Genomic DNA, 25452 nt, shown 5'->3' on the forward strand with positions numbered 1-25452 from the left:
AATCAGAAATAAAATCGAATCGAAGATTTAGAGAATCGTGACACTCCTAGCGAGTACACCCTGAAACCCACCTCCAGACGTTTGCTGAGTATCTGAATGATGACAGTGTGAGTAGCGTAATAAACACAATAACTCTCCTTTCGAAACTCTGCTTATTTAAGCTTCAGAGAAACCCCTCTTCACCAACTCTCTCAGAAAGAGCAGCTCTGCAATCAGGCCCTTTCCCTGATAACACAACAGCACACTCCACAGAGCTGCGTAATGACTCTCACCAGGGCCTGAGGCTTAATCCCGTCTCCCTGAGAAAACCTTCCTCAGCTCCACATAACGGCTCTAAAACAAAGTTTTTTAGAATTATTCAAATATAAATGCTTAATCTTACATAAGGCCTTATCAAATACTGGCCTTTTCTAACTGATACAGATACAGATACAGATACTGCTCATCACTGTGCTGGGGAGGATGAGCTCAAACTGATGACTCTACCATGTGCAATAAAAAATACGTATCATGATCAGCTCTCACACATCCCAGAGGAGCTGCTGTGGGTGTTCTGATGAATCAACCAGGTCTGTCATCCAACACACTTACGCTGCAACCATGTTATAAACCACATTATAAACCGCGTTATCAACCACGTTATAAACCACGTTATAAACCATGTTTTAAACCATATTATCAACCAAGTTATAAACTCTGTTATAAACCACAATATCAACCACGTTAAAAACCATGTTATGAACCATGTTATAAACCATGTTATAAACCACGTTATCAACCATGTTATAAAACACGTTATCAACCATGCTATCAACCACGTTAAAAACCACGTTAAAAACCATGTTATGAACCATGTTATAAACCATGTTATAAACCACGTTAAAAACCATGTTATGAACCACGTTAAAAACCATGTTATAAACCACGTTATAAACCACATTATAAACCACGTTATCAACCACGTTATAAACCACGTTAAAAACCATGCTATCAACCACGTTAAAAACCACGTTAAAAACCATGTTATGAACCATGTTATAAACCATGTTATAAACCACGTTAAAAACCATGTTATAAACCACGTTAAAAACCACGTTAAAAACCATGCTATCAACCACGTTAAAAACCATGCTATCAACCACGTTAAAAACCACGTTAAAAACCATGTTATGAACCACGTTATAAACCATGTTATAAACCACGTTAAAAACCATGTTATAAACCACGTTAAAAACCATGTTATAAACCACGTTAAAAACCACGTTAAAAACCATGCTATCAACCACGTTAAAAACCATGCTATCAACCACGTTAAAAACCACGTTAAAAACCATGTTATGAACCACGTTAAAAACCATGTTATAAACCACGTTATAAACCACATTATAAACCGCGTTATCAAACACGTTATAAACTACGTTATAAACCATGTTATAAACCATGTTATAAACCACGTTATAAACCATGTTATAAACCATGTTATAAACCACGTTATAAACCACGTTATAAACCATGTTTTAAACCATATTACCATATATAAGTTATAAACTGTTATAAACCACAATATCAACCACGTTAAAAACCACGTTAAAAACCATGTTATGAACCATGTTATAAACCATGTTATAAACCATGTTATGAACCATGTTATAAACCATGTTATAAACCATGTTATAAAACACGTTATAAAACACGTTATGAACCACTTTAAAAACCACACTATCAACCATGCTATCAACCACGTTATAAAACAAGTTATAAACCACGTTATAAACTACGTTATAAACACGTTATAAAACACGTTATAAACCACGTTATAAACCACGTTATAAACCATGTTATAAACCACGTTATAAACCACGTTATAAACCATGTTTTAAACCATATTATCAACCAAGTTATAAACTGTTATAAACCACAATATCAACCACATTAAAAACCACATTATAAACCATGTTATAAACCATGTTATGAACCACGTTATAAAACAAGTTATAAAACAAGTTATAAAACAAGTTATAAACCACGTTATAAACCACGTTATAAACCACGTTATAAACCATGTTATAAACCACGTTATAAACCATGTTGTAAACCACGTTATAAACCATGTTATAAACCACGTTATAAACCATGTTATAAACCATGTTATATGCCACGTTATAAACCACTTTAAAAACCACGTTATAAACCGAGTTATAAACCACGTTATAAACCATGTTATAAACCATGTTATAAACCATGTTATAAACCATGTTATAAACCATGTTATAAACCACGTTATAAACCACGTTATATGCCACGTTATAAACCACTTTAAAAACCACGTTATAAACCGAGTTATAAACCACGTTATAAACCATGTTATAAACCATGTTATAAACCACGTTATAAACCACGTTATATGCCACGTTATAAACCACTTTATAAAACACGTTATAAACCACATCTCTCATTGTGGTTTCAATTTACACTGAGATGCTCATATCAACCTTTATTTTTTTACTCACGAAAACATTGACAATGTTGCCGAGAATTTACAGCATCTAAAGGATTAAAAACATTTAATAAGAAATTAGAAACAACATGGAATAAAATATTACAAAATAATAAATAAAGGATATACTTATTTTAAAACAGCATGAAATATATATGAATAAAAAAATATATACAACACAGTCAAAGTTTGGACACACCTTCTCTTTTTCAGTATGTTTTCTTTATTTTCATGACTATTTACATTGTAGATTCTCACTGAAGCATCAAAACTATGAATGAACACATGTGGAGTTTTATGTACTTAACAAAAAAAGGTGAAATAACTGAAAACATGTTTTATATTCTAGTTTCTTCAAAATAGCCCCCTTTGCTCTGATTACTGCTTTGCACACTCTTGGCATCATTCTCTCAATGAGCTTCTCTAAAAGAGGTGGCCACCTGAAATGAAAAGTTTTCCAACAGTCTTAAAGGAAGGAAGGAGTTCCCAGAGGTGTTTATTAGCACTTGTTGCTCCTTTGCCTTCTTCACTCTGTGCTCCAGCTCACCCCAAACCATCTGGATTGGGTTCAGGTCCGGTGACTGTGGAGGACAGATCATTTTTTATTAAGTTCATAAAACTCCACATGTGTTCATTCATAGTTTTGATGCTTCAGTGAGAATCTACAATGTAAATATCATTCATGAAAATAAAGAAAACGCACTGAAAAAGAGAAGGTGTGTCCAAACCTTTGGCCTGTACTGTAAGTAAAATAGAACATTCTAAAAGACACATAAAAGTAAAGAGTTTACAAAATATATGATAAAGAAAAAGATAACAGTAAAAGTAAAGTAAAATGATAGGAATAATAAGAAATTATAAAATGAAAACCAATGAACTAAGAACATAAGAATCAAAATATAAAACAATAAAAAACGAATAAAAAAAAACTGCATCGCAATCATTTCTGGGACGATATATCGTCCAAAAAAAAAATCTTATCGCGACAGACCTAATGCAGAGCTTTCAGACCTCAAATAATGCAAAGAAAACAAGTTCATATTTATAAAGTTTAGATAGTTCAGAAATCAATATTTGGTGGAATAATCCTGGTTGGTTTTTAATCACAGTTTTTAATTTCATGCATCTTGGCATCATGTTCTCCTCCTCCACCAGTCTTACACACTGCTTTTGTATAACTTTATGCTGCTTTACTCCTGGTGCAAAAAAAAAAATCAAGCAGTTTTTATATTCCAGTTTTTCAATTTGGTAAAATCAAAAAAACTCATCATAGAGCTGTATACTCACACCCACATACCACACACAATACTAAAGTTATTATTTTATATATATATATATATATATATATATATATATATATATATATATATATATATATATATATATATATATATGGTTGCCTTTGGAGTCTCCTAGTAAAATTAGCGATCTGCGTTGACTGAATCACTTCGTCTGGGAGACGAATCTAGTTTCTAAAAATACTCAGCTTCTGTTGTTTCCAACAGTCACTTGGAAAGCTATCTCATATCATAAATCTGACAGAAACATCAATAACGTACTTATGTAGTTTTAGAACTGGTGAACATTACAGCCTCGTAAAGGAACATTAGAAGTGGAGTTACATGGCTCACGCTCTCACGTCTCATTATCTCCTGCACCAACAATATCATTTTAATCCCGTCAACTAACAGAAGGCCCTGAAAGATACATCATGATTTACTGCAACTCATTATTTCAAGAACATTAAGACCGACAGTAAAAGATGGAGAATCACAGTCATCAGCTCTCCCTACTGTATGGAAATGGGCTGGCTGTCGAATCATTACCTTGTTAAAATGAGCGAAAAGCGTGCAGGAGAAATGAAGGGTGGGTTTCTGGGCTAAAGCTCATCCTGACAACCTGCTATTCCTGCGTCCTGAATACCGATTCCATCGCTTCCTCCGACACGGGGAGTAATCTCACGGCCCCGGCACAACCACGTCCTCTCTGAACCTTAATTGTGGAATCTTTTATCAATGATGCCGGAAGGCCTGATTAATTATGAAGTAGGAGATTCCAGTTTTCCACAAGGGATCTTCTCCTCTCCACAGGCCCCGTCAATCACACCGACAGCTTCCGTATGTCACGCATGAGCAGCCAATTAGAAATCTTTGGATGCCACTTCTTTGCTGCTTCAGGTATCCTGCAGGTATTAGCGTTTCTGCGGGTCTGTGTAGGTGCTGCGTGTTACAATAAGGGGCAGGAAGAGAGTTAGCGTAGCCGCGAGTGGCAGACGGCTCACGCTAGGACTGGCATGCTGGGAGCAAATGGCCAGGGACCAGGCCCTTCATCCCCCATTAGCAACATGACAAATCATAGCGGTCGCTGAGACCTGCCTGAGAAATGAGCACCATTTGTCTCCCGTGGATTTCTTCCCGTGTGCAACAGGACCGTGTTTGCGATGGCGAGGCAGCGTGCTACTTCCTAACAACATCCCCAGCTCTGCAGACTCAAATTCTACCCAGCTGTTACAGCTAGAGGGCCACTGTGACTGAAAGTTGTGTATTAAATCTCCTAGGACCCTCCTAGGACATCTTGGTTTATCTAGACCACATCACCAAATTAAATTTCGCTCTACATGGGCCCGGTGTCCTCTTACGAGGCCATTATACTGACACCTACTGGTGGTAGAAGAGTTTAACACAATACAGATTAAAATAATTTATGACATATGACATGAGTATAATACATGAGTATACTCAGTACAGATTCAGTGCAAATTTATAGCATTTTAATTACAAACAAGTTGTAATGAAGTACGAATTAGTGGTTCCAAAATAACATAAAACCGAACCTCCTAAGACCTTTGCTATTCGGGCTAATTGGCACCTGATTAGTGTAAAAACAAAGAATTATCATTTTACATGATATAGTTTCTGAGAAACATTATGTCCACATATGAGGACTTTAGTTTTATATTCCGATAGAACAGAAACACTTTTATTTTGGGCCTAAACACAGCAGTATTTTTATTATTTATGTTTTATGTTTTATGTTTTATATTATTTATATTTATTTAGTGCAAAACAAAAGTAAAAAAAACAAAAATTGTGATTCTTTAAGCGATATGCCTCATTTAAAGTGCTGCTTCCAAAAATTTACTGTATTTACTGTTCTGTATTTAAATTTCTGAACAAAATCAAAACGGTAAAGCCCATTTTATACTTCTGTGTTTAACCTATGCCATAACCTACGCATTTCCAGCGAGAGTGCGCTATGCAGAGTAGCGTGTTTATACTTCTGTGCCGCATATCAGCGGCTCTGCGAGGATCTGCAGTTAAAAAACGCAAAGGCAGGAATGTGTGGGAGGTGACGTGAGGCCTGGTGGACCAATCACAGATGCGACTGTCTGTGTCACATGATGTGTTGTTACATTTCCAGGGAGATGCGCATCGAGCTATGGCATAGGTTCAACGCAGAAGTATAAATTGGCCTTAATGTGTTAAACTCCTCTGCCACCACTAGGTGACAGTATAATGGCCTCATAAGTGGACACCAGGCCCTTATAGAGCAAAATTTAGTGTTGTGGTCTAGAAAACCCATAAAAATGTAATGTCCACACATCACATGTGGGCGCCAGGTCCTAGCTTAGGTTAGGTACAAACCTATTTCAGCATAATTTAAGAAATATATATTTTTATAAAAGATAAGAAGCTTGGGGAGCACATGTGGAACACCAAATAAAACAACAGTCCAATTCCACTGCAGAACTCTGCTGCCTGGAAATGACTCACCGTATCAATACACACACAAACTCCACACACATTTCCACTTCAAAGTGATGTTCAGGCTGCAAACGGCTGCAGAGAAAAGAGGAAATTTCAGGCTGGTGTGGAGCAAGTGATCCCTACAATGCTAATTTTCAGGCTTTCTAACTGGAGAAAATAGTGGATCAAGGAACGGAAAATGAACACCATGTGGCCCACCTACCGTGACTCGCATACAAAGACCACTTTTGTAAAAGAAAAGTGTATTTAAGTATATTTTTAAACTATACTTAACATGGACATACAAACAAGTAATTTTTTTTTATTTAAAATATGTACTTATCCCTTTCAGACACTGCGTCCATTGAAATGGACATTACGTTTTCTTCATTCTTGTGTATTATTGCACTTAATGCAGATCGGGAACTGTTGTCCATCAGAATAAATTTAAATCTGCACAATGAAAGTAAACATCCAAGCTAATGAGACAAAATAAATATACATATTTTTTTCTATCATGTATTTAGTTTTAGTGCATAGGGACGCTTTTTTGAAATAAAATAATATAGCTATATAAAACTTATATAGGATATTTTTTTTATTTATACATTTTTTATTCATTTATCTACTGCATCTTGTTTGTGAGTGCATTACAGACAGAAATAGCATTTTCTTTCATCGCTGAAACATAATTCAGGTCGGAAAGGGTTAAATACATACTAAATATACTATTTTGGAACAACTTATGGCAACTTAAATATATTTTAATTGTAATTAAGCTATATTTAAACTTAAATATATTTATATATGTGCTTTCTAAACTAAATTGAAGGTATATTAAATTGAAAATGTACTTCTAAATTGTAAAGTATTCTTTACCTAATTTGAAGAGCACTTTTAATGCTCTTAAGTATACCTCTGGAAAAAAAATCAGTTTCTGAATCAGTTTCTCTGATTTTGCTATTTATAGGTTTATGTTTGAGTAAAATGAACATTGTTGTTTTATTCTATAAACTACAGACAACATTTCTCCCAAATTACCGATAAAAATATTGTAATTTAGAGCATTTATTTACAGAAAATGAGAAATGACTGAAATAACAAAAAGATGCAGAACTTTCAGACCTCAAATAATGCAAAGAAAACAAGTTCATATTCATAATGTCATGGTCTGAACAGAATAGCAGACAAGCGCAGATACTGATAAAAATAAAGTATGTTTATTATGATAATAAACAGATATAATCAGGGTCGATACAGAAATAAGGTTGATCACCAGTAGACAGAGCAATGAAGACAAAACCATACCATAAACGAGAGACAGTCCAGAGTTCATACACAAGCAATCCAGTATCAGAGGTAATCCAAGAGGCAGTAGTGAAAGCACAGTCCAGGTCATACACAAACAATCCAATATCAAAGGCAGAGGCAAGAATCGGCGTCGGGAAACAAAAAGCAAGGTCATACACAAAGTAAACTGAGACAAGAGATAAGTAACGCTTTGTATGAGGATAACCTACAATACGCGGCGATGAAGTCTGTTTGGCGTGCACCTTTATAGTGCCAGTAATCAGTATTCGGGGCTTCCTGGTGGAAGCAGGTGAGGTGTCACGTGATCAGGTGAGTGCGTGATGTCAGCGGGTGGTGCATTCTGGGTAGTGTAGTTGTTAACCTGAGAACCTCCGTTAGAGCTTGGTGTGGAAGGGACAGAGGAGCTAACAGCACCAGACGTGACAGTACCTCCCCCCAAGGGAGTCGGAACGGAGCCGGAACGGGGACGACCACGACGACGTCCACCCGACGGGCAGGGAGTACCGGCGGGAGGACCAGACGTAGCCTCAGAGGTGACGGGCAGGCGGGGGTTGCGAGACTGGGAACCCCTACGCACCGGAGCCAAAGAAGAGAGTGAGCGCTTGGGACGCCCACGAGGTCGAGGAGCAGGCTTACTAGGGTGACTGGCATGAAATTCGGCCAGTAGAGCAGGATCCAGCACATCACCGGCGGCAACCCAGCAACGCTCCTCAGGGCCGTAACCCTCCCAGTCTATGAGGTACTGGAGCACACCGCCACGCCTGCGTGAATCCAACACCTCTCGAACCGCATAGGTAGACGAATCCTCCCCCTCCACTGCCGCGGGCGGCACGTCATCTGGAACACCCTCAGCAAGCGGACCTGGGACAAGAGGCTTGAGCAGAGAAACATGGAACGAGTTATGCACCCTGTACTGAGCCGGCAACTCGATCTTATAAGTCACCTCATTAACCTGAGACAACACTTTAAATGGGCCAATATACTTAGGCAGCAGTTTCCTACAGGCCCCTTCAAACCTCAAGTCCCGGGTCGACAACCACACCCTGTCTCCGGGTTGGTATTGGGGGGTGGTACCACGGTGTCTGTCGGACTGCTGACGCATGCTTAAAACAGTACAATCTTAAAAACTTTCCCAACTCTTGGTTAACCCTCTCACATTGACCATTACTAGTGGGATGAAACCCAGAAGTGAGACTCACGTGTACACCCAAATGTTCAAAAAACGATTTCCATATACCCTAGAAGTAAATTGAGGACCCCTATCTGACAAAATGTCCTCCGGGACCCCATAATGTCTGAAAATGTGTGTGTATATAGCTTGGGCGGTCTGAAGAGCAGTAGGAAGAGCAGGAAAAGGGATAAACTTAACACCCCTAGAAAATCTGTCTACAACAGTAAGGACAGTAGTGTAACCTTCAGATTCAGGTAAATCGGTAACAAAATCTACTGCAATATGTGACCATGGTCGTTCTGGAACAGGTAGAGGACATAGCTTACCGGCTGGAAGGGTTTTGGGTGTTTTGCATTGTGCGCAGATAGAACATGAAACCACGAAAGTTTGAACGTCAGCTCGCATGGTTTCCCACCAGTACCGAGCTGAGATTAGTTGTAGCGTGCGTGTAACGCCTGGATGACCGGACGTAAGGGCAGCATGTGCCCAGCCAATGAGCTGATCGCGAAACTGCTCAGGTACGTAAATCTTGTGAGGAGGGCAACCCTCCGGAGGTTGTGTGTTAGCTTGACTCTGCTGAATAAGGTCATCGAGTTCCCATCTAATAGCTGCTACTTTAACAGTGGGTGGCAGAATGTGTTCGGGTTCGGAAGCGTGGCACGTGTCGTCTGGGGAACTGAAAACACGAGATAAGGCATCAGCTTTAGTATTACGGTTACCTGGACGAAACGAGATCGAAAAATTGAAACGGGAGAAAAACAATGACCAGCGAGCTTGACGGGGGTTAAGACGTTTAGCAGTACGGAGATACTCTAGGTTCTTGTGATCAGTAAGAACGGTGAATGGATGTGCAGCACCTTCCAGCCAGTGACGCCACTCCTCTAGAGCTAGTTTAACAGCCAGCAGCTCCCTATCCCCTATCCCATAATTACGCTCCGCTGGTGACATTTTCTTTGAGAAAAAGGCTACGGGATGTAGTTTAGGCGGTGAACCACTGCGTTGGGAGAGAACTGCTCCGATACCAGTATTAGAAGCATCTACTTCGACTACAAAGGGCAGATCAGGATTAGGATGCGTGAGAATGGGGGCAGAGACAAAGGCGGCTTTTAACGCTTGGAAAGCTTGGTCAGCTTCAGGGGACCACTTAAGAATTTTGGTAGCATTCTTAGTTAACGCTGTAAGGGGAGCGGCTATGGTACTGAAGTTGCGTATGAAACGCCTGTAGAAATTGGCGAATCCTAAGAAACGTTGGAGATCTTTGATAGATTGGGGAACAGGCCAGCTAGTAACGGCGTCTACCTTCGAGTCATCCATAAGAACTCCCTGGGAGCTGATAACATAGCCGAGAAATGCGACTCTCTGAAGGTGGAACTCGCATTTCTCGGCTTTAGCATAAAGATTGTTTTCCAACAACCTCTGAAGAACTAGACGAACGTGCTTAACATGTGATTCGAGATCGGGGGAATAGATCAAAATGTCGTCAATAAAAAGGGTTACGTATTTCCCAATCATATCCCTAAATACGTCATTCATAAATGACTGAAATACTGCGGGGGCGTTAGCGAGACCATAGCTCATAACAAGGTACTCGTAGTGGCCATTGGTGGTGGTAAACGCGGTTTTCCACTCGTCCCCCTCCCTAATGCGGATCAAATTGTACGCACTACGCAGATCGAGCTTGGTAAAGTAAGAAGCCGTACGTAACTGTTCGAGAGCACATGGAATGAGGGGCAACGGGTAAGCGAATTTTTTCGTTATGGCGTTCAAGCCTCTATAATCAATGCAGGGTCTCAGTCCCCCGTCCTTTTTCTTAACAAAGAAAAACCCAGACCCGACAGGGGACTTCGACGGCCGAATGAAACCCTGGGCTAACGCTTCGGTGACATAATCATTCATAGCCTTTTCCTCATCTAACGTAAGAGGATAGACTCTAGCTTTGGGTAGCGTGGCACCCTCCACTAGGTCGATGGCACAATCATAGGAGCGATGCGGAGGTAATTTAGTAGCGTTTTCCTTGCTAAACACTTCTAAAAACTCTGAATATTCAGGGGGTACAACAATGGGATCAGAAACATCAGGACTCTCTACAGAAGTAGACTGAATAACTAAACTATCCAGAGCTAAACAATGTTCATGACAGTGAGCAGACCAAACCGTGATATCCCCATCGCGCCAGGAGACAGTGGGATCGTGGGTCTTCAGCCATGGCATGCCCAGGATAACTGGATGCTCGGTGCAGGGAAGCACGAAAAGTGGTAGTTCCTCAAAGTGAAGAGCGCTGGCTTGTAGAGTGATGGGCAGAGTCTGCAGGGTAACCGGCTTGGAGCGGACAGTCTTTCCATCAACAGCATGGATGGCTAATGGACGTAGAAGTTCTCTGGTGGGCACTCCATGCTCCTTAACTAGGTCCTGGCTGATGAAGTTCCCCTCCGACCCGGAATCTACAAGCGCTGGGACAGAGAGCATACCAGTAGGTAACACAATATTAACAGGCAAAGAAAAACATTTAGAGCGAAGGATTGTGTTGTGCTTACGTACCACGTTAGCGCGTGGAGAGCACTCCACGCGCTGTCCCAGGGCTGGAGCTTTCACAGGTCGGGTCAGGAGACCACACTCAGCCTTGAAATGCCCGGCCTCTCCACAATAAAGGCATAGGCGAAGCTGGATTCGTCGCTGCCGCTCCTCAGGAGTTAGCCGGGTTTTCTGGATATCCATGGGCTCTGGGGCAGGCAGCGCAGCTTTCTCTGGAGTGGGAGCGCGGGGCAGAGACACAGAAGTGTGTTGAGTGCGAGGACTGATCTTGGGTCGGCGCGAGAGAAGTTGATCCAACCGGATCGACAGTGAAATGAGCTGATCCAGGGTCAGGGAATCATCTCTGCAGGCTAATTCCCTCTGTATATCTGGATTAAGTCCGCATCTAAACACGTTGATCAACGCAGCGTTATTCCACCCACTACCAGCCGCGAGAGTGCGAAACTCCAGAGCGTAGGAAGCCACCGGCTTCTGACCTTGCTTAAGAGCCAGCAAAAGTTCTCCATTAGACTGTCCATAACGCGAATGATCAAAAACTGAGCGGAAAGTAGCCAAAAAGTCAGTGTAACTAGCCCCAGAAAGGTCTTCCCAAATAGCTGTAGCCCACTCGAGTGCCTTACCAGAAAGCCGTGAGATAATGAAACCGATCTTAGCTTTATCGGTTGTAGGCGGTGAATTACTGAAAAACACGGAGCATTGTAAAAGAAAACCGCTGCATTTTTCCGGATCCCCATCAAACAACTCCGGTTTAGAGACAGAAAATCCAGGCACAGAAGAGTTAGCGTTGGGCATACTGGGGGCAGCTAACGGGCTAGGGCTAGGCTCAGTTACGCCTCTGAGGTGAGCTAGCAGCTCAGCTAGTTGTTGCTGCTGCGTGGTTTGCTGGCGGGCTAGCTCAGAAACAGCTTGGGTCACACCAGCGAGCGTTTGCTGGTGCTGACCGAGTAGTCTCCCCTGGTTGGCTAAACCAGATCTAATAGCCTCAGTATCTGCTATCTGATTTAGTTCGGCCGCGTATTCTGTCATGGTCTGAACAGAATAGCAGACAAGCGCAGATACTGATAAAAATAAAGTATGTTTATTATGATAATAAACAGATATAATCAGGGTCGATACAGAAATAAGGTTGATCACCAGTAGACAGAGCAATGAAGACAAAACCATACCATAAACGAGAGACAGTCCAGAGTTCATACACAAGCAATCCAGTATCAGAGATAATCCAAAAGGCGGTGGTGAAAGTACAGTCCAGGTCATACACAAAACAATCCAATATCAAAGGCAGAGGCAAAAATCGGCGTCGGGAAACAAAAAGCAAGGTCATACACAAAGTAAACTGAGACAAGAGATAAGTAACGCTTTGTACGAGGATAACCTACAATACGCGGCGATGAAGTCTGTTTGGCGTGCACCTTTATAGTGCCAGTAATCAGTATTCGGGGCTTCCTGGTGGAAGCAGGTGAGGTGTCACGTGATCAGGTGAGTGCGTGATGTCAGCGGGTGGTGCATTCTGGGTAGTGTAGTTGTTGACCTGAGAACCTCCGTTAGAGCTTGGTGTGGAAGGGACAGAGGAGCTAACAGCACCAGACGTGACACATAAAGTTTTAAGAGTTCAGAAATAATCAATATTTGGTGGAATAATCTTGTTTTTTATTCACAGTTTTTTTTTCATGCATCTTGGCATCATGTTCTCCTCCACCAGTCTTACACACTGCTTTTGGATAACTTTACGCTGCTTTACTCCTGGTGCAAAAATTCAAGCAGTTCAGTTTGGTGGTTTGATGGCTTGTGATCATCCATCTTCCTCTTAATTATATTCCAGAGCTTTTATATTTGGTAAAATCAGAGAAAATCATTGAGTGCTCATCAAGTGCTCTCTTACTGTTTTTCTTATTTTTTCACAAGTTTTTACTTAAACCTTACTACCCATAAGTGCCTCATAGGAGATGATTTTCCCCCGAAAGCCATTCTAAATAAACAGCATCATTAGACTGTGATAGGATACTGTTTAGACAATACTAAAATGATGATATTTTGAGTAAATGTCATTTTGGAGTTGAAAGGCATTCAATAGGCATTTGTGTGATTGATGTTCACGATTCTGCTGACATTTATCAGGACCAGCCTCTCGGCTGTGTTTCCCCCCTTTGCAAACATTATTCAATAATTTTCTGGAAAATATTATATTAACTTTTCCTTTTTCATATTTTAACATTGTCTGAGCGGATACAGATACAGTTCATAAAGTCTTAAAAATCGATAGCGTTAATACCACGCCTAAATTCCACAGGAAAACCAATTTCACATCAAGATATGAGAAGGTTTTTCAGAAGAAGAAGAAGAAACGGATAAAGAGAGCTGTGTACATGTGCATCTGCCTCCTGTTTCCTTTGATGTTTTGGTTCTGATATTCTGTCTCTATGTAACACAGCCAAGGGATGACCTCCTGCATCTGAACAACAAAAACAACATTTCAGCCATAACATCTACAGAAATACACTATACACTGGTTTAGGAGAGTTTGGACAGATACTTTAATTTATATACATATATATATATATATATATATATATATATATATATATATATGAGACTAGTATTGTGTTTTAAAGGTTCATTTTAAAATGTCTAGTTTTGGTCTCTAGTATGAATGAAAAAAAGTGCTCTGGTGATCCTGTAGAACACTGCTTTAGTCCGGTAGAAAAGTGGGCAGGGAAAAACGATCTCTCTCATGAATAATTATACATGCAAACATATCGCCTCTGATTGGCTAACAGCACTGCGACACCAGGAAGCAGCGAGACGAACAACAGTTAGAAACATTTTAAAATAAAGACATTTTTACAGCAATAACAGTCTTTACAATGTCATATGTTACTTTACTACATGTGTAATAATGCCCTGCTAAGTGCAGTTCAGTACAGACACTGACCTAGTCTTAGAGTCTCTGTAAAACATCAAATCTACCGGAGATCCTATTTAAACCTATAGTTACTTACACACAGATGTGTATTTTTACTTTTAACTAGTGTAAACAGAACTGTTTTAAACATACACCTACCTATCTCAAATGTACTTCGCTGGTGGTGTTCCATAGACAAAATCTAAGGTATATCTAAAGTATATTTAATGTGTATTTTCATGAAGTACAGTATAATAACTTGAAAATGCTCTTTTAGTATTCTTTACTTTGATTGAACATACTTTTAATGCTCTTAATTATACTTCCTTTTTACAAGGGCTAGCTTAACCGAAATCAAAATGCACGATATTGGAACAATTTTACGTTTGCATATGTTCTTTTTTCGGCAATATATATCATGATATTAAAAAAATGCAGGGCCCATGACGTCACCAGGGTTCCATGAGTCAGCGGCAAGCTCTCAAAACCCGAGGAAAACAGCAAAACAACAGTAATCAGCCCTTTAATCAGCATTTAAACGGCTTTTTAAAGGGTAAATTAAAAGCGTGAATTCAGCTGTAACTGGAAATATCTGCACTGCTAAACTGTGCTGGACTGAGGAGCACAGCTTTCCACACGTGCTCACGTTTACAAGCACGTGCCCAACCATGTGGATGGAGGCCATGCGATTACCTCGTGTTTAACCCTCCCTCTCCCCCTCATGCTTCTCAGGCAGCAGCAGCCTGTCACTCACACAGACACAGAGACAGCGCTGTGTATCTACTTCCTGTGTCAAGAATTAAAACGTTGTAACATGACTCACATGTTTGATGTAATTGTCTTAAGTGACATTGCACGTCCACACATCACGATGACGATGCTCAAACGATATATATATATATATATATATATATATATATATATATATATATATATATATATATATATATATATCTCATACTGCATATATTAGATTAGAATACACACTATAATACACTCCACCGCGCTGATTTGTGTCAATAACAGTTAAGCATGATGAACCGGCGGCTACAGAGCTCAGTTTTTAAATATGCAGCTCAACACTTCTGTCCGCACACAATCAATACCGCACTCTGAGGACAGATACAGATAGTCTACCCTCTCAGACTGAGCTGCAAAATTTAAACACATGCACTGAAAGATGGAAAATGTAATGCTTATTGGAATTTTAAATTAAACTGATTGTTAACAATGATTGGTACCATATCATATCAATTGGCATGAGGCCTGAGAGCATGACAAGAAACCATCTACTTATCAGATAAGATTAAGTTATTAATTTAAGCTCAATACAGCAGAAATCTTCTAAAAGAAACTTCAACTACATAATATCAACTACAAATGACTAGGGCTGGGTATCGCTTTAAATGTTCAATATTGATACACAAACAGTACTTTTTTCGATACCTTTTCTAATTGCAACCAAACAATAGAAAAAGGTAGGTAGGTAGGTTGGTAGGTAGATACATAGATAGGTAGAAAGGTAGGTAAGTAGGTAGGTAGGTTGGTAGGTAGGTAAGTAGGTATGTAGGTTGGTGGTAGGTAGGTGGGTGGGTTGGTAGGTAGGTAGGTAGGTAGGTTGGTTGGATGATAGGTAGGTAGATAGATAGGTAGGTAGGTGGGTATGTAGGTAGATAGATAGGTAGGTAGGTGGGTTGGTTGATAGGTAGGTATGTAGAAAGGTTGGTAGGTAGGTAAGTAGGTTGGTTGGTAGGTAGATCTACTTTCTGCTCTCGTTGAAGGCGGTCGCAATTTCTTTCTCTCCCTCTCCTCCCCTTATCTCTCCTGCTTGGCTTCTCCTGTCTCGTCTGGCACTGCTATTCCATAAGAGACTCTCTTCACACTGCTCTTCAAACTAAAAGAAATGGATTTGATCAAATGGTCTCTCAATGCAATTGACACCATCTTCTCGACGAGAAGCCTGGGTTCGGGGGAACCTGCTTGTCCTGATGGAACGTTTGCAGCTGGCTACACGAGGGACGCGTGGGAGACGTGGCGGACCGTGTGCCTGGCGACTCTTTCTGTGAAGGACATCGAAGACGTCTACCTTTTCGGCACAATGATCACAGGGTTCTTGCTGATTGGATTAGGCATTGCCCTGGTGTATCGTGAAATTAAAAGTGTGGGGACAGCTGTCAAGGGCCCCCAAAAGCTGCCCGACCTGATTGATGCGGTGGGCAGAGCTGTCGGCACTCAGACTGTGACTTTTAACCGCAACATGGAAAACATCTCGGAGAAGCAAACGGCTTTGCAAAGGAAGGTGGAGAAAATTGAGACCATGATGGACAATAGAGAGTGACCATGCTAAACTGGAGAGCGGTCACTCGCCTAAACAACTGAAGTCTAATCTGCTTTCGGCTCCCGCCCTATCAGCACTCGGCCTTGTGGATGATAGGGAGCATTCCTCCAAAGAACACTGTGACTTTGAATCTCTCCCTGTTTACCTAACGACCCCCCCACCTCCCGTACCCTTTCCCACGCCTTCATTGCTTGGTCTCTTGTGTATATTGTATGTGCCTATGTGCTGAGGTTTTTTTTTATGTTCCTACACTGTGCTCTTCAGGGCACAGTCTAGGGGTATGTTTTTTTTACCCTCTTCTTCCCCCTTGTATCCCTCTAACTGAAGAAATGATTGGCGGCGCGTGCACACGCTGCGGCTTACCCTGTCTTCCTATCCTGTCCTGTTTCCCCCTTGTATGTTGTATGGATGGGTTGATGGCTAATTTCGCTGGTTGACCATGTGACAATAAAGGCCATTCTTAGATATGTAGGTGGGTAGGTAGGTAGGTCTATAAGTAGGTATGTAGGTGGGTAAGTAGATAAATAGGTAGATAGATAGGTAGGTGGGTAGGTAGGAAGGTGGGTAGGTAGGTAGGTATTTGGGAAGGAAGGTAGGTTGGTTGATAGGTAGGTAGGTAGGAAGGTTTTCAGGTAAGTGGGTTGGTTGGTAGTTAGTAGGTATGTAAGTATGTAGGTGGGTAGGTAGGTAGGTCTATAAGTAGGTACATAGGTTGGTACGTAGGTAGGTAGGTAGGTAGGTATGTACTTTATTGATCCCAAAGCAAATGTAGGCATCCATCCGCAACAACACAATACAATTAAAAATGTATTCAACATAAATAGAAAACAGAAGAATAGAAAATATATAAAAGGTACAAAACTTTCTATACAATAAAAGTGACTGATGTGCCATAGAATCATTAATATGTATACGTAACAAATACAGTTCTGTATAGTGAATATTTGAATATGTGAATACCCAATCATGGGTAAATTGTTCTTGAATGTAAGTGAGGTTGGGTACCGGCGGCAGAAGATGGTCAAAGTGCTGAATGACGTCTTTGTTTAAATTCTGGAGAGCGTCTCCCTCAGATACTGACTGATAGCAACAGCAGGCTAGTTAACCTTCAGTACAATGGCGAGATGTGCTCTCCACGTCCTATCCATCAATTGATCAGGCATCCGATGAGATCATGCATCTTACTCCAATATTCTGTCAGGGGCTGCCATTTATAACATCATATCTGTATGCACTGCTGGATATTCATTGAGCCTTTTAACTTCTCTCAACTTTTTGAGTGTCATTTCAGTTTATTATTTTAGTTCTACTTTAGTTTCATCGAATAAAGAAATAGCCAGAACCTCAGACCTACTGTAGACCAAAGTTCTTACAGGAAAATCTATTTGGGACATTCCAGGATTTCCTGTCCCACCATTTAAATTTCAAATGTACTTAACCAAAATATCTAAATGACTATTTTTTGTGAAAAATGTACTTTTTATAAGACAAACTTTACCTTTGGACCACCTCTACCTCTTGTCCCACTCATTGGGTGACCAACTCCTTTGGCAAATTTAACAATTAAAATAAGCTCTAAATAAATGACTTCCTCTTGTATATTGTTGATCTGCATCTCCTTTACTTATGAAAACAACTTCTTTGGTCTACGTTGTTTTGCATGTTACAGTTTTTAATTAATTTGTGTCCCACAACATGCGCTCAACCCTGTTACCATAAGGAATTTTACCTGCAGAGAAAGAGTTAAAAATATTTATCTACTGGCACAAAGGAAGTGACATCACAAGGACATTTTCTGCCCACATGGTAAGACCAAGAGTAAGTGCTCTAACAATTTTCTAAAAGTTTTTTTTCCAAATATGTTTGTCTAAGTTGTCACTCAAGTGTGTCTCTCAGCGAACTCAACCCTGTTACTCATATTGTAAGACTAATAATGAGTAGAGTCAAAATTTACTTTATATACTTATATAACCATGTTTGTCCTTGATCTTGTATACATAGCTACATTTTATAGTTAGCATCTGTTCCTCGAGGAAACCACAACTTAGCCTAGATTTGCAACCCTGTTACTCGCAACCCTGTTACTCACAACCCTGTTACTCACAACCCTGTTACTCACAACCCTGTTACTCGCAACCCTGTTACTGTAATCTAATTTAAAAAACTGCTTTGATACCTGAGCTTGACGAATCAAACTTTTTGATAGCCTACTACCTGTATTTAATAAATATACGACTAAAAATGATCAAATTAAAGATCAAATTTTCAGAAGTGACCACCCCTGAAATGTACCAAAATCCTGGAATGTCCCTTTATTAGTGGACATCTTTACAAAAAAGACCACACTCAGATCTGTGTGATATATCTTTATGTAATGCAGCCAAGAGAGACCAAAAATACTGAATATTAATAAGTATAATAGAACTCTGTGCTCTTAGTTCTACTCTTAGTTATTTGTTTCCTTTTTATTTCTTTAATTATTATTTTTTAATATATAATTTTGTATTATTGCTTTTTAACTTATTTTGATTATGTTGATGTTTATTGTATTATTATTATTATTATTATTATTATATTTTTTTGTAAGTTTTTACTTATTTTTACTTTTTTATTGTACTATGTAAAAGTAAGTTTTACCTTAATTTAATTTTAATTTTAGTTTTTTGTTGTATTACTCTTATCTTCTTTTGATATTAATCTTAGTCTTGTCAATTAAACCAAGTTTTATTTTTATTATATTATTATTAATTTTATTCTTACTTTTATTTTCATCTATTTTTATCTTTTATTCACTGTTATTTTTAAATGAATAAATGATTAAATGTAGTTATTATTTTCATATATCATGTCAATCCCTGCATTGTATTGTAAATGCTCAGCTACATTGAAAATGAGGGTCAATTGATTAAAATTTTGCCCATTGACAGGACTCCTTATATACCATCTAAATATACATTTATCTCAAGGCAACATACATAAACATATCAACGTGTGCATGCATGCTGTTTCAGGGTAAGATTTATTCACATTACAGTCAGACAGAAATACGTTGGGATTTGGCAGAATAGTGTGATGCAATCACGTCAACATGAACCACGATCATGAAGAAGAATTGTTTCTGACATCTTATTGAATTCATGCCACAAAGCAATTGAGTTGCTCAAAACATCCATTCAATAAGCTGCTGTTATTCCTTAAGTCCTACCATGTATTTAACTCTGTATTTTAGTACAGTGTTCCTAATAATGAGAGTGATTTTACCAAATTGAAAACCTCTGGAATATAATCAAGAGGAAGATGGATGATCACAAGCCATCAAACCACCAAACTGAACTGCTTGAATTTTTGCACCAGGAGTAAAGCAGCATAAAGTTATCCAAAAGCAGTGTGTAAGACTGGTGGAGGAGAACATGATGCCAAGATGCATGAAAAAAAAAACTGTGATTAAAAACCATCAGGATTATTCCACCAAATATTGATTATTTCTGAACTCTTAAAACTTTATTAATATGAACTTGTTTTCTTTGCATTATTTGAGGTCTGAAAGTTCTGCATCTTTTTTTGTTATTTCAGCCATTTCTCATTTTCTGTAAATAAATGCTCTAAATGAGAATATTTTTATTTGGAATTTGGGAGAAATGTTGTCTGTAGTTTATAGAATAAAACAACAATGTTCATTTTACTCAAACATAAACCTATAAATAGCAAAATCAGAGAAACTGATTCAGAAACTGAACTTCTCTCTTATTTTTTCTGTATAAGTGTGTGCGTGTGTGTGTGCCAGTGCTGTTGGTCTCAAGTTCTAAATAAAAATATTGTCATTTAGAACATTTATTTGCAGAAAATGAGAAATGGCTGATATAACATGCATCCTGGCATCATGTTCTCCTCCTCCACCAGTCTTACACACTGCTTTTGGATAACTTTATGCTGCTTTACTCCTGGTGCAAAAATTCAAGCAGTTCAGTTTGGTGGTTTGATGGTTTGTGATCATCCATCTTCCTCTTGATTATATTAAAGAGGTTTTCAATTTGGTAAAATCAAAGAAAATCATTATGTATGTGAGTGGTAACATACATAACAATAGAAGCTAAACAACACTGTTTATAGTTTATACCTGAACCCAGAGCTTAACCTGAGTGAGTTTTCTATTAGATATAGACAGTTTTATTAGGGTACTCCAATAATTCTAGTACAAAATAAAGAGGATCATTAGACTGTCCCCACACTCTCAATACATCCCAACATCTCAACCCAATCCTGGTCCTGAAAAAGAATAAAATTTGTCCAAGCAGACACAAGCACACACTCCAGCCTATATGAAATTAGATTTTCTAATGAAATCCCTTCAAATACTTGAAAATTAAAAAAATAAAAACATTAACATGTCTGTGGGGAAAAGGACGATCTTTACAGGTCAAACCAGGACAAAAATGTCTCCACAGTGCTTACACATGTTCACGTCTTCCTACACTCAACTTGTGGACATTGAGTCCCCACAAAAAGATCAATATGTGCTCTCTCACACACACACACACACACACACACACACACACACACACACACACACCACCACGCTTCAATGGTTTAGTCAGGCAGGGATGAGACAGCTGAGATCAGCCTACCTGTATATGTAGGCATCTAGAGTTCATTCATTGGGTCATTCATATTAAAATACCAAAGTACCAAAATACCAAAATAATGCACTATTTTTAGGACACACAGCTTCTTCTAGGATTTTGTTTTGTACAGATAATGAAGTAGGGCTGGGCAATATGGCAAAAATGTTTTAACACAATATTTAGAGACAGTTTAAAGCTAAATAATGATTTTACTGTATTTTGACATACAGGCAAAATGCACTAGAAAAACTGCTATGCAAATAGTCTGGCCTATTCTGGCTTTGTATACATTTTTGTAACAAAATATTTGTTTAACTCTTTGATAAATCACATGAAACACACATATTTGTAACTTTTTGTTGCTGCTTGATATAAAGGAAACATTGTATCAAACAGTTTTATCATGAGAAATCCACCAGAGAGATACTAGATACTATAAGGGACAGAGATTATGTCTAGTCTTAACCCCTATCTGGACGGGATTAGTTTCTCGGTCACATGACACTGAGTTCAGTAGCTCCTCCATTTCCACTCGCTGTTGTGTGTTTTTTATTTTAGTGGATCTCTGTGGAAACGAACGTGCGTCCAAAGTGTAATTACGGTGTGTGGCAGTGGACAAATACAAAAGCTATTTTATTATTTTATTAAACTTGAGGAGACGAAATTTAGAGCTGTACGTCCGGACGGGACTAAAATTACTGGAGGACCACGGAGTTCCGAAAAAAAACAGTAGATAATTCAGCCTATAATTTTCTTCTCAGAGGACGTCTGAGAAAAACACGTACATGATGGTTCTGGACGGGAATAAAATCACAGAGGATAAAAAAAAAACATAAAAAAAGAGAGAGAACATTACCCCAGAACCCCCAGAGAAACTAATCCTGTCCAGATCGGACTTTAGACTGTATTTATGTCTGTTAAACTAAGTGCATTATTAATAATATCAAATGACTTATGGTGAAATCTAGTAAAAATTGATGTATACCTTACTAAGACTGATATATACTGTAACTTATATCAGTGTCAGTTTTCCTCAGCATTGCCAGTGCAGTATTTTTAAATGTGCAAATATGTTACACTCTATCTATCCACGGATTATAGCTTTATCTAACCACACAATTTGTAATGATGTGTTTGCCAGCAATTGCCCTTCATAGCTAAAAGCATTATGTATTTTATGTGCAATAGTGTCTCAATGTCATATTGCCCATCCCTATGTTAAAAACCTGATCTAATAGTAGTACTATCAGTTGGTTAATAGAGGCCTACATATAGTATTACCTGTTGCACCATCCTAACCAGCTAAAAACAACTACAACAGCTTTCATTCTCTCCCTTGTTTTTACTAAAAGAACATTTTAACTGGAGAAATACAAGCTTTAATTGATTTCTGTGAAGGCCTGCTATGTTGGGATGCAAGTCATGCCCCACTCTGTGCTTCTGTGTGTGGTGTGGAAGAGATAGGGACAGCCCAGCTGGCACACAACCGACCTTCAACGTTAAAATGTGGTTGAAATATGATTAAAGTAATGTCTGTTGTTGTTTCAACATTAAAACAACGTTGAATCAACAGTTAATGTTAAACGGTTGTGCAAATGTTGAAATTTTAACGTTAAATCAACATAATGTCCTCAACCTTCTGCCTTTAGAATCAGCATTTTAACATTTTATCACCATATAAATTCTAAAAACGGTTAGATGGAGGAATGAAAATGTGTTTTACTTCTATTTGCAGTAACTGCTTTTTAATTTAACATCAATTCGGTTAATGTTCTATTAGTTTTACTGTTTAATTTAGTGTTTTTGAGATCAGATGTTCAGTAATCAGATTGGTAGTGGTGATGGGTAACTTTCTTTGTACTCTGCAGATTTACTGCAGTGATGTAAGTTTATGGTTAACACTCTGTTCACCATAAGATTTTCTAGTTTTGACTGTCTTATTTTGGACAAACTAACACTGATAATAAAAAAACACTAAAAAAGAGATTGAGGTTTGTCAATGTTGATCAAGGTTGATTCAACGTTGAAATGTCAGCTGGGAGACTTCTAAACTAGGCTAGGATTCTGTAGGATAGACCTGGTATAAGGTTAAATTATCATTAAAATTAAAAAGTCCAATAAGGTTGTTTAGAAGTATAGTCGAGTTAACCACTAACCCACACACCAACAGCAGTAACTATATATATATATATATATATATATATATATATATATATATATATATATATATATATATATATAAGACCAAAGCTCTCAAGAGTGGACAAAACGTTTCTGGGATAAATGTAATAGATTAAAAAGAGACTTAAAAAAGAGACATAGGTATGTATAACATCAAGGTTGTTGAGAAGTATAGTCGAGTTAACCACTAACCCACACACCAACCAGCGTCTGTAACTAGATAGCTAGAGCTATAGATATAGATCATTAAATTGACACACTTTAAAGCAAACCACAAGGACAAATACACATACATATATATGTATATTTTAAAACCAGACTCAAGCTTTTAAGAGTGGACAAGATTCCAACGTTTCTGGAATAAACGTAGATTAAAAAAGAGACTAAAAAAAGCCTCACCTTACCTGTCTGTAGTGATGCTGGTGAAGAAGAAGAAGATGATGGTGATGATGGTGTTTAACAGTCCCGAATCCGTCCGCTCTGCGTGACCGGTTGCTCGCTTTGCCTCCTTCCTTCTTTTAAGCCCGTATTTTATTTTTTTATTTCCCGCTTTTTATTCTTAACGTTTCTTAACGTTATATTTCTTCTCAAAGTGCTTCAGTTTTCTGTTCCAGTTATAGCGCCTATAGTTCACGAGATACGAGAGATAAAAACATAAAAGAGATAAAACATAAAAGGTGGTTTTGGAGACTCTCGATGTAACGCGTTTTTTTCTTTTTTAAAAAGCGGTTTTTGTTTCTTTTTAGCCGTTAAAACGGTTAAAACCGTTAAGATAGACTAACCGTGAAGGAAACCAGCTTAAGGACACTTCAGTTTAACTGCGGCTATTCCCTCCCTCAGTAAATCCATCAGATTCCTCCAGAGGTGTGATGCGAAATCAAGCGCGAGCTGTGGAAAGAAGAAAAATCCGCATCCCAGCAAAGAAAGCCTCCGAGCTTTAAGTCAATTTAACCCAAAAGAAAGGGAACCTTACTCTCCACTTTTCTGCTCCTGGTGTAAAATGAAGAGCTCTCCTCCTCCCGGGCTCGGTAGCTGATCCTCCGGGGAAGGGAAGGCAGATTTCTCCGCGGTTCGGAGAGAAAAGCTGGAGAAGAACAGCAGCAGCAGCCGCTCCGCGTGAAGAGCTGGGCTCGAGCTCTTCACTCCTCCTCCTGCCGCCGCCGCGTGCCGAGAGATACAGCAGCCTCTCGCGCTCGGGCTCGAGCTCCAGCTCGCATCACGTTTGGAGAACCTGGACGTTGGTGAACGTGAGGAACGTCTGGAGATGATCGGCTGGAGAAGAAGTGGCCTCCATAAAACACAGGCGCGCGGTCTGTTAGATAGAGAGAGATGCTGGCAACCCAAGCGCGTGCACCGACTGACTGACTCACTGAGAGAGTCACTAAGAGAGAGAGAGTGCGCGCGCGCCCCTCTGTGTGTGTGTGTGTGTGTGTGTGTGTGTGTGTGTGTGTGTGTGTGTGTGTGTGTGTGTGTGTGTGTGTGTGTGTGTGTGTGTGAGAAAGAGAGAAAGAAAGAGAGAGAGAGAGAGGCTGGCAGCCTGACCAATCATCAAACAAACACCACAGGTGTGTGTAGGCTAACTAGCACAGACACACCTGAACCGCGTTTAGTTCATTTTTTTTGTATGTGTGTGTGTGTGTGTTGTGTGTGTGTGTGTGTGTGTGGGAGAAGGAGGAGGAGGAGGAGGAGGAGTGTACAAGTAACATCTTTCACATTTTGCAACATTTTATCTTCTCCCTAATTAAACAATGTTACAATGTTTCAACTATGTATCAGTTTTCAACATGAATTCTAATTACCTTACTTTCGCTATTTAATTAATATTGATTGATTTTAAATTATTGATCATTTAATGTATAATGTTATAAACACAGTTTTAATTAAACGACCCATCCCATGTGTTATTGATTGCCTCCACCTCCTGATAGCTGTGCTTGTTATGCTGCCTTTAAAGGAGAACTCTGGTGTAAAATGGACTTTTGTTGGAGTAAAACATGATAAAAAGTTCTTATCTTTGATGAATAGCACACCTCCATTCTCCCACAGCGTTCAGAGATCCAGAAATTTTAACAGTTTGTCTAAACACCCTTCAGACTGGGTGATACGGGGCATAATTTGCCCTGATCAAACGCTTTTTACATCGTTATCCAGC

The 25452-nt window shown here is 39.1% G+C and overlaps 1 protein-coding gene across 2 annotated transcripts in view; it reads right to left on the reverse strand.

Moving 5' to 3' along the window:
• Window positions 1-24793, reverse strand: part of grik4 (glutamate receptor, ionotropic, kainate 4) — a 1128391-nt gene extending 1103598 nt beyond the window's left edge. The window contains exon 1 of one of the 2 annotated variants that reach the window (XR_007425334.1): window positions 23705-24792. The gene's annotated coding sequence lies outside the window, so the exon portion shown is untranslated. Of the gene's footprint in view, window positions 1-23704 lie in introns of both variants that reach the window. The other variant, XM_049467192.1, reaches the window with a different exon arrangement.
• Between the last annotated feature and the right edge of the window lie 659 nt (window positions 24794-25452).

The sequence above is a fragment of the Astyanax mexicanus genome, chromosome 18, assembly GCF_023375975.1.
Source record: "Astyanax mexicanus isolate ESR-SI-001 chromosome 18, AstMex3_surface, whole genome shotgun sequence".
Lineage (NCBI taxonomy): Eukaryota > Metazoa > Chordata > Actinopteri > Characiformes > Acestrorhamphidae > Astyanax > Astyanax mexicanus.